The sequence below is a fragment of the Parasteatoda tepidariorum genome, chromosome 1 (assembly GCF_043381705.1).
Source record: "Parasteatoda tepidariorum isolate YZ-2023 chromosome 1, CAS_Ptep_4.0, whole genome shotgun sequence".
Taxonomy (NCBI): domain Eukaryota; kingdom Metazoa; phylum Arthropoda; class Arachnida; order Araneae; family Theridiidae; genus Parasteatoda; species Parasteatoda tepidariorum.
The window spans coordinates 25,626,760-25,639,757 of NC_092204.1; the positions used below are offsets into that span (position 1 = coordinate 25,626,760).

General features: G+C 30.1%; 1 protein-coding gene across 6 annotated transcripts in view; it reads right to left on the bottom strand.

Annotated features, from left to right (window-relative positions):
* The window catches only part of LOC107455203 (tight junction protein ZO-1), a 327,629-nt gene that overhangs the window by 46,333 nt on the left and 268,298 nt on the right, over positions 1–12,998 (bottom strand). The gene's annotated exons all lie outside the window — the stretch shown is intronic.

Consider the following 12,998-nt stretch of genomic DNA (forward strand, 5'->3'; position numbering starts at 1 on the left):
AGTACCTAAAAATTTCCAGCAGAAGTGAAATTCCACGCTTAGTTGTTAAATTCAGGTTGAACATTAAAGAGGCACTTTTTAAAACATTTTTTAAGCCATGACTGGATGAAAAGCTGCTCAGCAACGACGCGTTTTGTTTATCAGAAGTCAAAGTTTTTTTAAGGATATAAATTAAACCTTAAGTTCAGTTATTACTTGCTGGATTGCACTAAGTCCATCCTGTACATACTAACTTTATTTTAATTAATTCATTTATTTTACGGACCACGAATAAAACTTTTGAGGGTGCCACTGTACCATTTGCAAATCGATACATTGCAATGAATTTATAGCATGTTACAAATGCTATACATATATTATAATAAAAATTACTAATGGTTACAAATGCTATAAATATATTATAATGTTATATTCATTCCATAACAATCATCAGAATTTTAAACAAAGTTATTCAAATTAATGCAACGAATTTAAATAATTATTTTAAAATTTAAGATCACATTTACTTAATATTTCGTAAGAACAGACTCAAAATTTTATTTATTTACGTATTTTCAATAATTTTTTTTTTTATCATTTTAAACAAGTTTTTAGGCTAAAGCTATTCGCAAAATAATTTTTCAGTTTTAATTTGCTAAACAAAATAATTTTTCAAAATAATTCGCAAAATAATTTTTCAGTTTTAATTTGCTAAACAAGACCGATCAAGCATTTATTCGTCTTAATAGTACATGAGTTGAACTGAAAAGACTCCATATGTTTAGTATTTGTACAATTCAATACATATTCTGTTTACAAAAATTGGTTTAAATTATGCAATAAATATAAAAAATATAATACAATATGTACAACTGAAAAAAGCATAAATAATTTATTAAGTACAAATTAAATTCCTTAATGAGATACAAAGTGAATAAAATACAAAAAAAAGATAATTATAATTAAAATAACATTTTTATTACAAATTTTTAAAAGCACAAAACTTTAAATTATTGCCTTGTTTTATGCATTTACTTATGTTGTTTATGTAAGGAAATGGTTCGTTGCCTAATCTTATAGGCAACGAACAGTATGAAACATTTCCGCTGCGCACCCTCACAATCAAAGACACAAAACGATTTCAAAATGAGATTCGAAAACACCGTTTACATCTCCCCCAAACCTAATTTTCTCAGCGGCGCGACATATTTTGTTCGAAAGCGGCAGTTACCCCCATCTTTTAAGAAATATTACACACTCTAGAATGACATTTTATTCTTATGGATCAAATAAGCAATGCCAGAAAAATGCTTTTATTCCATCCTCCTCCCCCAACAGATTTCGCTACACACACACCCTTCACCTGAAAAGATACTTCAACTTGTTATCATTCCCTGAATGAATTACATTTGTTTTATTTCAGCCGGTTTGTTTATTATTCAGATTTTTGCGGAAACGAGTTTATTTCTGCGATTGTTGGCAACAAAAGCTATTGTAGTTTAAGAATCGTCTGCTTGTTCGAATTGGAATTTCTATTGTTCGAGTTTTTTATTGTCGAAAAGCTTAAAAGAGCTTGTCGCCGATCTTTTAGTTGCCATTTGATGGGGAATATTTGCTCATCTTCTGAAAATTATTAGTTATATGTATATATTTTTTTTAATTCATTAAAAATCAATTTTTTTTTTTAAAGTCTGGGAGTTCTATTATTAAAATTGGAAGCACAAGGGAAATTGGATTTTTAATTCGTTTCAGCCGGAGAAGCATAATTAGCATTATTTTTTAAAATTCTTAATATTGGCAACACCGCCATAAATCTTAAAAGGATTTCCCGCGGCATGATAAAAATGGAGAGGATAAGTTTTAAATCATTTGTTCTACCTAATTCGTATGAATTCATGGAATAATTTGTCGGAAACTTCTAATATTTAAACATGATTTCTTAAAGAACTATACGCTGATTATAATTAAGTTTAAAGCATATATCGGTCTAAGATATGTAATTGAAAAATGAAGACCATCATAAGATTAAATATATTATCTGAGAAGAATCTAATTCTAAAATAAGAATTCCTTTAAAACATTGATAATTGGGTGCAGATTCTATTCCATTCTCTCTCTTTTCATTCTTTTTTTTAAGGACTAATTATTGCTCCGCCCACCATTCTTCATCGCTCGAAAATCCCAGAAATTGCTCCATTTGGTACAATCAGGATCTTTCAGTCAAGACAGAAATTTAAAAAAAAAACGGAACATCCTAAATAACCTTGAATAACTTTTTATCTAATAATCGGAATTTCGTGTACTTAGACTTAATGGCTACAAATATACCTTATATAATCATATGCATTATATAAACAGGTATCAAATATTAATCAGTGCAGACGATATTTTAAGTTACGAAATCAGACAGAAAAACGTACTTTTTCTGAATAAAAAAAGCCTTTTTTTCTCTTAAGAAGAAATCAGATTATTGACACTAAAAATATGGGGAGTGAGTGCATTCTGGGAAATAGGAATTCAATATTTCGAGAACTTTTTAAGCGAATCGAAAAAAGTTTGCTCACAATTATAAAATTTGTTTATTCTAAAATAATTCATCTCGTAGTGAACTGATCGTTAAGACACTGTTCCCAGCAGATCACCGAAGTCAAGCATCATTGGCTACGGTCAGTGCGCAGGTGGGTGACCACTTGAATCAGTCTGAGTAGGGATCGAGTGTGTGGGGTATTGGTCCTCGTTAAACTGTTCTACCCTAAAGTGCTCGACTTCGCATGCAGGCCTTCGGGCTACCGAAGCGGGGGTGCCATCCACTCTGCAGAGGATCAAAATTGTATTGTAATTGTAATTTTATTATTGCATGTCTTCGAATCATCCTCAGGGATGTTTCCCCGANGCGGTATTGGTCCTCGTTAAACTGTTCTACCGTAAAGTGCTCGACTTCGCATGCAGGTCTTCGGGCTACCGAAGCGGGGGTGCCATCCACTCTGCAGAGGATCAAAATTGTGATTGCATGTCTTCGAATCATCCTCAGGGATGTTTCGCCGACCGTCGCCAATAGCCCATTGTGCAGCTCTAGTGCGACGTAAATGAACTACAACAGCAAATCAAAAATATTTTCATGTAGAAAATAATTTTTAATAATTTTTTATTGTTTTTAATAATTATTTTTTTATTTTTCATTAATTATTAATTTCTTTAATAATGGTCAAAAAGTTTCGAATATTAAGGTATACAAATTTTAACATTATTTCAAAGCATTCAATTCTAAATGACTCAATATAAAATTGGAACAAAATCGGTCAGATAGTTTCCAAGCAATACAATTTTAAAAAAGTGACATATTTTAAATTTGTTTTGTCGAGAAATATTCAACCGATTTCATTCACTAAAAGTAACTAAAAATGGTGTGCCATTTCAAATCAACCGTAGATTGTATACCTCATAATACACAGTGTTATGAAACACGGTGAATCATTTAGAAGGCTAACCCCATAATCTATTCATTTATAATTTTTAAAAAGGATATCTTTTATTATTTGCATCAACGTATTTCATAACATAATTAGAAAATCAATTTTGTTAAGAAATAAGCGCATATTAGAAGAATCATGAAAATTTAAAGTAACTTATATTCAGACCTCAACGTTGTGTTTTCTAATAAAAATCTAAGCTGATTTTGAAAAAAATAAAGTTTCGCAATATGCAATAAACTGCATACGGATAAACAATTTTTAGTGAATACGAAATAACGATACATAATAAAATCTGACGCAAATTTTCCTTTAGGTGCTTTTTAATATTAATAAATGAAAAATAATCTCAATTTACTGAATTGATTTTTCGTTAACATAAGATCTCTTATACGATTCCATCAAATTAATCAAGTTCGAAATCTCAGATCCTACACTTCCCTTTCCCCTTCATAAGAATCATTCCGAAATTCTAAATATAAAAAATCAAATATTGGAAAAATGCAATTCAAATGAAGTGCCTCAAAATTTTGATTACTCTTTTAAAGAGGATTACCTTTAAAAATAAACAAAATTCAAAGGAAATTATGCGCGGAATTTAATCTACTGTTATTTGATTCGAGTCTTGATTGGAAAGAGATGATGAAATTTTGATTGAAAATAATGAAAATCCGACAAAATAGAAAAAAGTCTATTCAGATAGAAGGCAGAAATATATTGAAAGAAATAATAATATACTTTAAATTGTACAAAAAAAAAACTGTTTTCGCAATCGAATTTTATACTTCAATTATATACTTTTCTTTTGTATAATAATATTACTGTTCAAAATAAAACCATTCTATTAAAAAAAATATTTATTTCAAAAGTATCAGATCGAAAAGATTAAAAGAATGAATAAAAATAATAAATAGAATTAATATTATAATCATTTTACATCAGAATAAATAAATTATAAACATTATATTAAATTCGTAATAAACTACAAAAATGTAGCTTTTTCCTATTTTTCTAAATTAAACATTAAAATGCTGAAGCATAGAAATTAAAAATTCTATCATGAAATTAAAAATAACTTTGTAGTTAAGATAAAATGAAATATTTCAACACATTTTGATTGAGTAAATATTTTCTTTCCATATTTCAAAAGATGAATCTTACCGTACGACACGATTCTATGAATCATATACATGATTTAAAAATATCTCACTGAGTCATATAAGATTCATAAATCGCACATAATATCGGAGATTTTTAAGAAATACTCATCATACTGTGTAATGTTTTAATTAAATATTGCTTAGAAAAAAAGCTGAATATAAAATATGACGACCGAATTATACATTTAAAACAATTAGGCTAAGGCCAACTTTTCTAACTATACATAAAAATCTAATGATCGTGTCAACAGTTTTCCATTGTTGGTGCATTTTTATTGGACGAAAAATCACATGGTAGGATCCAGTTTTCCCACATTAATTTTCATATTTGTTTGGTTGTCATTAGCGTAAAATTAATTTAAGTCATAAAGGCATTCTTTTCCTATAAATATTTTTGTATCAGTAGTTTAAAGGTATTTACCCGTGCTGCTATTATTACGTTTTTGATTTTGTTTGTTTACTTATAAAACAATCAGTAGGGGAGAGTGGGGTCAATTGTAACAGGGTACGATTGTAACAGAGCAAAAATTTCGAGTGTCGGGTTCTAGATTTGGTTCCCAGGTGGCGCACAAGGTGTATTTAATAAATCTACATGTACACCCCTGCTGGCAACCATTTTTATGTACTTTTGAAAGAGTTACATCACAAAAGATATTTTCACGCTACGTAAGTACTTTTTTTGGTATTAGAATATTATATTGTAACGAAGTAATTTTGTTCAAACAAATAAAAATTATTAACCGAATATGTAAGTGGACACCTTAATTAACATTTCAATAAAAAAAATTTGTTTTGTTAATTGACTAGCATTGTTTTTAACAAATAAAGCTGAAATGGCGTGTTGGGGACGATTGTAACAATAAGTAAAGGGACGATTTTAACGGCTGAAAATAAATAATCGTATGTTTACAAGCCATTACTTAACTCTTTAAGAACCACCAATAGTTTCCTACATCATTTATATTATGTTGCATGTGCATTATTTTATTTGTCACCTTTCACAGCACAAATTAAATTTTTTAACCCCTTAGGTTTAAANTTTGGCGGGTGACATTTTTAGAGGCAATCATTGGTCGATTTTCCAGCGTTGCCATTCGGGGAGTTGTAATGAGGCTTTTTTTTGTCGTCGTGTAAGAGAAATATATATATACATGACGACCGAATTATACATTTAAAACAATTATGCTAAGGCCAACTTTTCTAACTATATATAAAAATCTAATGATCGTGTCGCAGTTTTCCATTGTTGTTTGTGCATATTTATTGGCCGAAAAATCGCATGGTAGGATCCAGCTTTCCCACATTAATTTCCATATTGGTTCGGTTGTCATTAGCGTAAAATTCATTTAAGTCATAAAGGCTTTGTTTTCCGATAAATATTTTTGTATCCGTAGTTTAAATGTGCTACCTGTATTGCTATTACGCTTTTGATTTTGTTTGTTTACTTATAAAACAATCAGTACAATGAAAAACACAGGACAAATTGGGGTCTGAAAAAAGTTTTTTAGGTCAGCTCTTATCACCCCTGTACTCAAAAGCAATAAATATTTAATATACAGACTTTCCCCAAAGGGAATACTGAGATAGTTCATTTATAACCCCCCCCCCTCAATCAAAATGTTTAAATCATCTAACTTTATAAAACAGTCAGGCAAACAACATTTAACATAAAGATTTAAACGAAACAAAAGATGCAACTAAAAATCATAAATAAAATTGGCAGTACACAAGTCAGCTCCATAGGTTTACAGTATTACAATTCCATATACATTAATCACAATATATCTTCCGAAATTTATGACAGTAGAACAACCTCAGAGTATCTAACAAACAATTTTATTCTAATCTCCCCCCCCCCTTTTTTTTAAAAAAAACCTATAATTAATGAAATTCAACAAAAAAACGACTAGTTTTAAAACAGCACTTACCAGTAAAAAAAGCAAAGAGGAGTAATTAAGCTTTGGAAAACACTTCTTCAAAATTCATTCTAAAGCTACCAAAAGTTTCAAATGTATTTTAAATTGCAACGTCAAATGGAAATAGCTAATTTAGATGCCTAATTTCAAGAATTTGGTAAATATTATTGAATAACATAATTAAAGTGCTGACATTTCGTTTTGAGTAGAAATTACACCTTTTCCGCTGGTTTTAACATAAAATGAGGAAACTGATTGAAAAGTAGAATAAAAACAAAATGGAATTTCTACATTAATTTGTTTGAACCTAAATTTGAAGTTAAAAAGAAAATTATTTCCTTTTTAAGCATAGAATATGAAGTCAGTGGAGGAAATTGATTTTGCAATTATTGAATCTTTCACAACTTTAGCATTTTGTAATTCAGATTTTCAGCAAATATATAAATATTTAGTAAGGAAAAAAACTTTTTTTAAAAATAAATAAATAAACTTAAGTTATTGATTTATGCATTAAAACAAAATTAATTAAGTTTTTTACCAAAATATTAGTCAAATGATTTTGACTATTGACATTAAAAAAAAGTATTGTATTGCAAGATTCTTGAATTTTGACATCGATATACATAAATATATATCTTGTCGATAATTACGGTAGACATCAATATTTCAGTTCGATTGTACCGACTGGTATTGATACTTTTCTTCAATTATATCGAAAATATTCAAACATTTTTGTGAACAATATGATAGTTGAAAAATTAAGAGTTATAATTTCGTTTGCATTTATTACTCCTGTACACAACAATTTATGGGACAAGTTGAAAGCACATTCCTCCGGGCAAATTTGGCCGTCGAATCGTTCGTTAATCGTGACACACGAATACACAAATATACTTAAAACGGTAAGAAACCAACATAACATTAAATCTATCAAAAATTAATGTTTTAGTTTCACCTCTTCATATTGCTAAATTAAATATAGTTCTCACAATTAATCAGTTGTACTCCGGTTTATTCAAACCATCAGTGTCCCTAGGAAAGCCTCCAGACCCGCTTGCCCTTCAATAAAAGTGCCCTCCTTGCTCTTTTTGATAAAATAAGCCGCCATCCTGTTTTATTTCATTTTTACAGGAAAAGGTTGTTTTCTTAACTAGTACCTGTAACTCAAACTATTTCAAAATTCCCTCTTTCTTTACCTTTTACATTCAATAAAAAAAAATTGTATAAACTGGCAAAGTATCCTTTTAGTTCATTTAAATAATCGACAATTTTTTTAAGCACAGTTTAATTTTGGCAAGAATCCTATTTATATCAAGTAATACACGTTAGTGATATATAAAATCAATTTACGTAATTTAGATTAGTAATATATTAAACCAATTTAAGAGTGTTAAACTATTTCATAATTTCATTTTAAAACTTAAATTGTGATCACGAGAAGCTTTCCCTATCTTTTATACCCAATAAAAAATAGTATAAACTGGCAAAATATCCTTTTTAGTTCATATAAATAATCGACAATTTTTAAACTACAGTTTAATTTTGGCAAGAATCCTATTTAAATCATAAAATCAATTTACTTAAAAATAATAATATAAAAAAAAACTTTCATTATAACAATATTTCACCGTATATTACAAAACCAAAGGAATTTTACAATCCCTAAAACAAAATGGCAACCATAAATTTGCCCAACATTTTACCCCAAACACCTAAATTCGCTTTTTGACAGTCACTATAAACTAAACCAAGATTATACGAAGCTTTTTTTTTTGTTTTTTATTCACTGTTACATTCTGCCCTGATCACATTAGTTGCCATCAAAAACTGAAAAACGTGATAAAAGTTAAAACATAAAAGAAATCCAATTTTCAAGTTCCTCTTAAATGTCCGAAATACAACCCCTTCTGTCAAATACGCCGCGGCGAAAAATAGGACGTGGTATAAAAATATACAAAAGCTCGCCAAAAGAACTCGCCACTATTTCTAAAAAGTAATAAGATGATCGACTTCATAATAGCATTCATCCGATAAACCTATAAAACCGAATAGATCCCTGAAGTAAAATTCAGTTGACGAGTTTATTCTTGGTGCATAATACCCTTTAAAAAAAAGAAGAAAAAAGTTGAAAAGAAAAATGAGCATAATAATACAACCCGAATACAACCTACTCAAAAATTCTTTTCAAGGTAAACAGGGGTAGTTTCGACTAAGAAAAATTCGTCAGAGGCTACAGTTATGGGTAGCATTTATGAGCTTCTGTGTTTCGCCTTTCGAGTACTTTTATCCTGGCGTAAATATTTTATTCGTAACTTTATCCTCTTTCCATCGCCGCCCCCTCTCACCTCTCTTTACCAGTTTCGTTTTATGCAGCGCAGTAAAAGCGGTATAAAGTGTTCTCCGATGAAAATATTCTTTTTTTCCTCCCCTTACCCCCATTGTTTAAAAAGTTGCTGGAACTAAGAATCTAACAAAAATGAATTTTTGCTCTTGTGAATATAAACGACAAATAAAACTACATATTTTTTTCAAATATGTAACAATATATTTCTCATTAATGTATATTACAAGTAATATCAAGAGATACATTACCAATAGTCATTACATTAATACACATTAGGATTATAATAGTTAGGATAATTTTAATATTAGGATTATTTTAATTATTTTTTATAACCGTCATTGAACAGCCTAATTTTGAGCTTATGACTATCAATGTTCAACTCCGTAGCCTTGCAATTTTGAACCCAATCCGAAAGACAAGGGAACTCCTTGATTAAGTATCGGGAGAAATTCTGCCTCCGTGGAGAACTTTTTGATGGAACTAACCCGCGTTTGCGTTAAATGGAGAGGAAAACCGCCGAAACCTTCCACGGTTCGCCTGACGGTACTCTAACCCATGATCTGTCGACCACTGAGGATATTTTATGTTAGCACTATAATCGAAGTGAGCTGGGTGCGGAATTCATATCGACTAACCGTCAATGGGATTCGAATCCGGGTCACTCCATTGGGAGGCGAGCGTTCCATTTTCTGAACCACCACGACTCTCAATGCATCTGTTTTATTTTATTTTATAACCATCGTTGAACAGCCGCCCCAATTTTTCGGGTTTACGACTACTACAGTTCAACTCCGTAACCTTGTAATTTTGAACCCAATCCAGAAGACAAGGGAATTCCTTGATTAAGTATCGGGAGAAATTTGTCGTCGTGGAGGACTTTTTGATGGAATTAACCGGCATTTACGTTGCATGGAGAGGAAAACCACGAAAACCTCCCCTGCCAAAGATTGCCTTATTTCTGAAATTACTAAGATACGTGACCTTTAATCTACTAGGAACTATTTAAAGTGAAAATGAGATCTTAGCTCTAACAGCGTTTTTGCATGCTTAAATTATCGTAAAGTTATTTTTTTTTCCTGATATCTAAGGGAGCAATTTAATAAAATCGAACTATCAACAAATTAATCTTCAATCAATTAAAAAAAACTATAAAACAAAGAAACAAACTGTTTAAAATATTAATCTTGCAAACAAATTAATATATCGTCATTTTTACGTTTCTATATCTTAAGTATCGTCGTTGATGTGTATATTCGGTATATTACGTAAATAAAATGCGGAAAAATCTTGATTCCGGACTTCAATGGATCACTCTATTTAGCTGGGGTAATTGTGAGCTCAACTCAAGAATCCTGAAAATTTCTTGAGTAAAATCATTAATGACACATTTCAAAAAATTGCCTTCATAAATTTAAGTCATTGATATTTTCAAAACATGAAATTCTAAATAAATTACATGCAATATAATTTAAATGAATAATTATGTATAAGTTCAATTTTATCTCTAATCTCATTTATTATACTACCAGAAAAAATATTTACAAATGAAAAATGTGCGAAGTATAAATTCTAGTTCTAATATTTCTAAATAAAATATACAAGAACTTTTAAACATAAATGTAATCGATGATTTCTTGAAACTTCCGGATCGCGATTAGCAAAAAATCCAGAATTTTTCTGGAGCACAATCATCTCTGATTTAATCTGTAGATTGCTGAAGCAATGAGCATTTTTAATGGCTTTCGAGCAATAGCGGTACCACATCCATTAAATCTTTTCCCCAGAAAAACACTTTTAACGGAAATCTTTATCATTAAAAAAGATTCCAACAACAAGATAAATATCAATTAATGAACTATAAATACTGCAGGATCTTAACAATCAGAAAATAAGATACTCGGGGTTTAGTGTTGATCAATGCACGTAGAATTAAGAAACAGCGCTAAGTTGACATGTAAAGCTAAGATTATTTTCAGAATAATTTATTTTTTACTAAAAATTTACAAACGGACAAAATCTTTAAAGCTGACAAAATGACTGGTGAAAATCCTGAAAGTAAAATAAAGGAAGGAGTGATTTCAGAACGACTACGTGTCACGCAGAAAGAACAAAGAGACTGTTGGTGCGCATGTATTTTGAATCTGTTGGCGATAACCTCCAATTCTTTAAACTAAGGCCATCGGTAAGTTTTCCGAGAAGATTGAAAGATCTAGATCAGCTTTTATTAAAGCGACTGCAGGTCATTTTCACATCTCCTGGAACAACATAGAACAACAAGCAATATTGATTTTATGTCTTTGCGAGAAATTTTATAACAAAATCAGACCCAGAGCTGAAATAATTCAGTGGTTTCGGCAATGAGGTTAAAACGTGTCGTGAAAATATTGAACGGAGTTCAAATTTAATTAAAGTGGCTGCACATTTCCAATTAACACAATCATCTAGAATAAGAAGCTTTATGAGATGCTGTTTTGTCAACTTGAAAGATTTTGTTACAGAACCTAATCAACTGAAAAAATTGGTGGATTCGATAATAAGGTTAAAATTGGTTTAATTTGAATTATCCGCTAGATATTTTAACTATAACAAATAGTACGTTTGTATAGTAATAAAGATTCTTATTGGTTTAGTAAAAAGAGTCAAGTGAAAATATTACTAGCTTTAAGATCGCAAACAATACCATACATGGAGCAAACATAATTCTTAAGCTAGAATAAAAATTATTTTCTATTTTAGTTTGGAAACATTGCAGTAAAAGACGTTGAAAATCAAAAACGTGGATATTCACGCTTAAGATTTACTCAACGTAAACAGCCAAAAGAAAACCACTAATTCTCTCACAAAACACAGAGATAACTAAAACATCAAAGCACAAACCGAGAACGTAGAACTCGCAGAAACTCATTACGTTAATCAAAAATGTAAAGACACATTCACTAAAGAATATAACATTCATCTCGCTTGAATTCCCGTATCGGGAAAAGGATGCCAAAGTTGAAATATTAAAATATCCTTTTCCGAGAACTGTGCCATACCAATAAAAGCACGCCAATATTGAATGCGTGTGCCTCTCAGCAGAAAGCTTCCAGAGAAATGCGTGAATATTTGATGTAAGAGTAGACGTCGAATTCTCTAAGAAGCTTAGAAGTCATATTCAGCTTCTTTGCAGGGGTATTTTTCGATAACATTTGCAACGTTAGCACAGCATCCGGAAAGACAGATAGAAAAGTAGAGAATTTCCTAAGGAATTTCGACGAGCTTTTTGGAAATTGAAAGGGATTAGCTTCAAGAAAGAAAGAAAGTGTTAAAGGCTTGTAGGGGAAATATTAGTAATTCACGATATACGTTAAAAGGGAAGAGGAGAAACACGGCCTCCAGATATATTTCCCAGACATATAAGCCAAGTAATAGACAGCAGCAAAAGAATTCCAAGAAGCTCAAAGTATTATTTAATTTAGTTACAGATTTTTCCTTTTTGAAGTTTCTATTTTGGGTGGTATAATGTTGTTGGCATGTCAAGGAGTCGAGGAGGGAAAGAAATAAAAAAGTTATTCATGTCCCTAAAGGAATTTATCTCCGAATAAAAGAGGATTCAAATTGATTTCAAATATCGATGTGGGATTTAGAAACAACTGGAATATGCATTTTAAGGAAAGAAGATGAAAAGCTTGTTAATTATTCCACAAAGACTCGTTCGTACTCTTTCATAGCATAAAATTTTAAATATTTCGATCCAAATAATATTGTTAAGACTTACTATATGTACATTATTTGAATATTTTGCAAACTAATGCTGAAGAATCATTTGTGTTTCGTAATGTAGAAAAGAATTCAAAATATTAATGCAAAAATTTAAAAATAAAAATAAAACTTTCAAATGGAAGAAATGCGCTAAGCAGCAGAGAAACCAAGAGGAATTAAACAAATGAGACAATGAAGAAAAATTAGTAAAAAAATTGAAAAAAACATTGAAAAAAATATTTTATGCTATTTATTTTATGCTTCTGTAATTTAAATCGTATTGTATAACAAATTCTACTACTTTTTCTTGTATTTTAAGTATTCATGAACATGGGCAAAACTTTTGGGGTACAGAGAAAGCGAATTTTTGACTTTTGTCTTGCTTTCT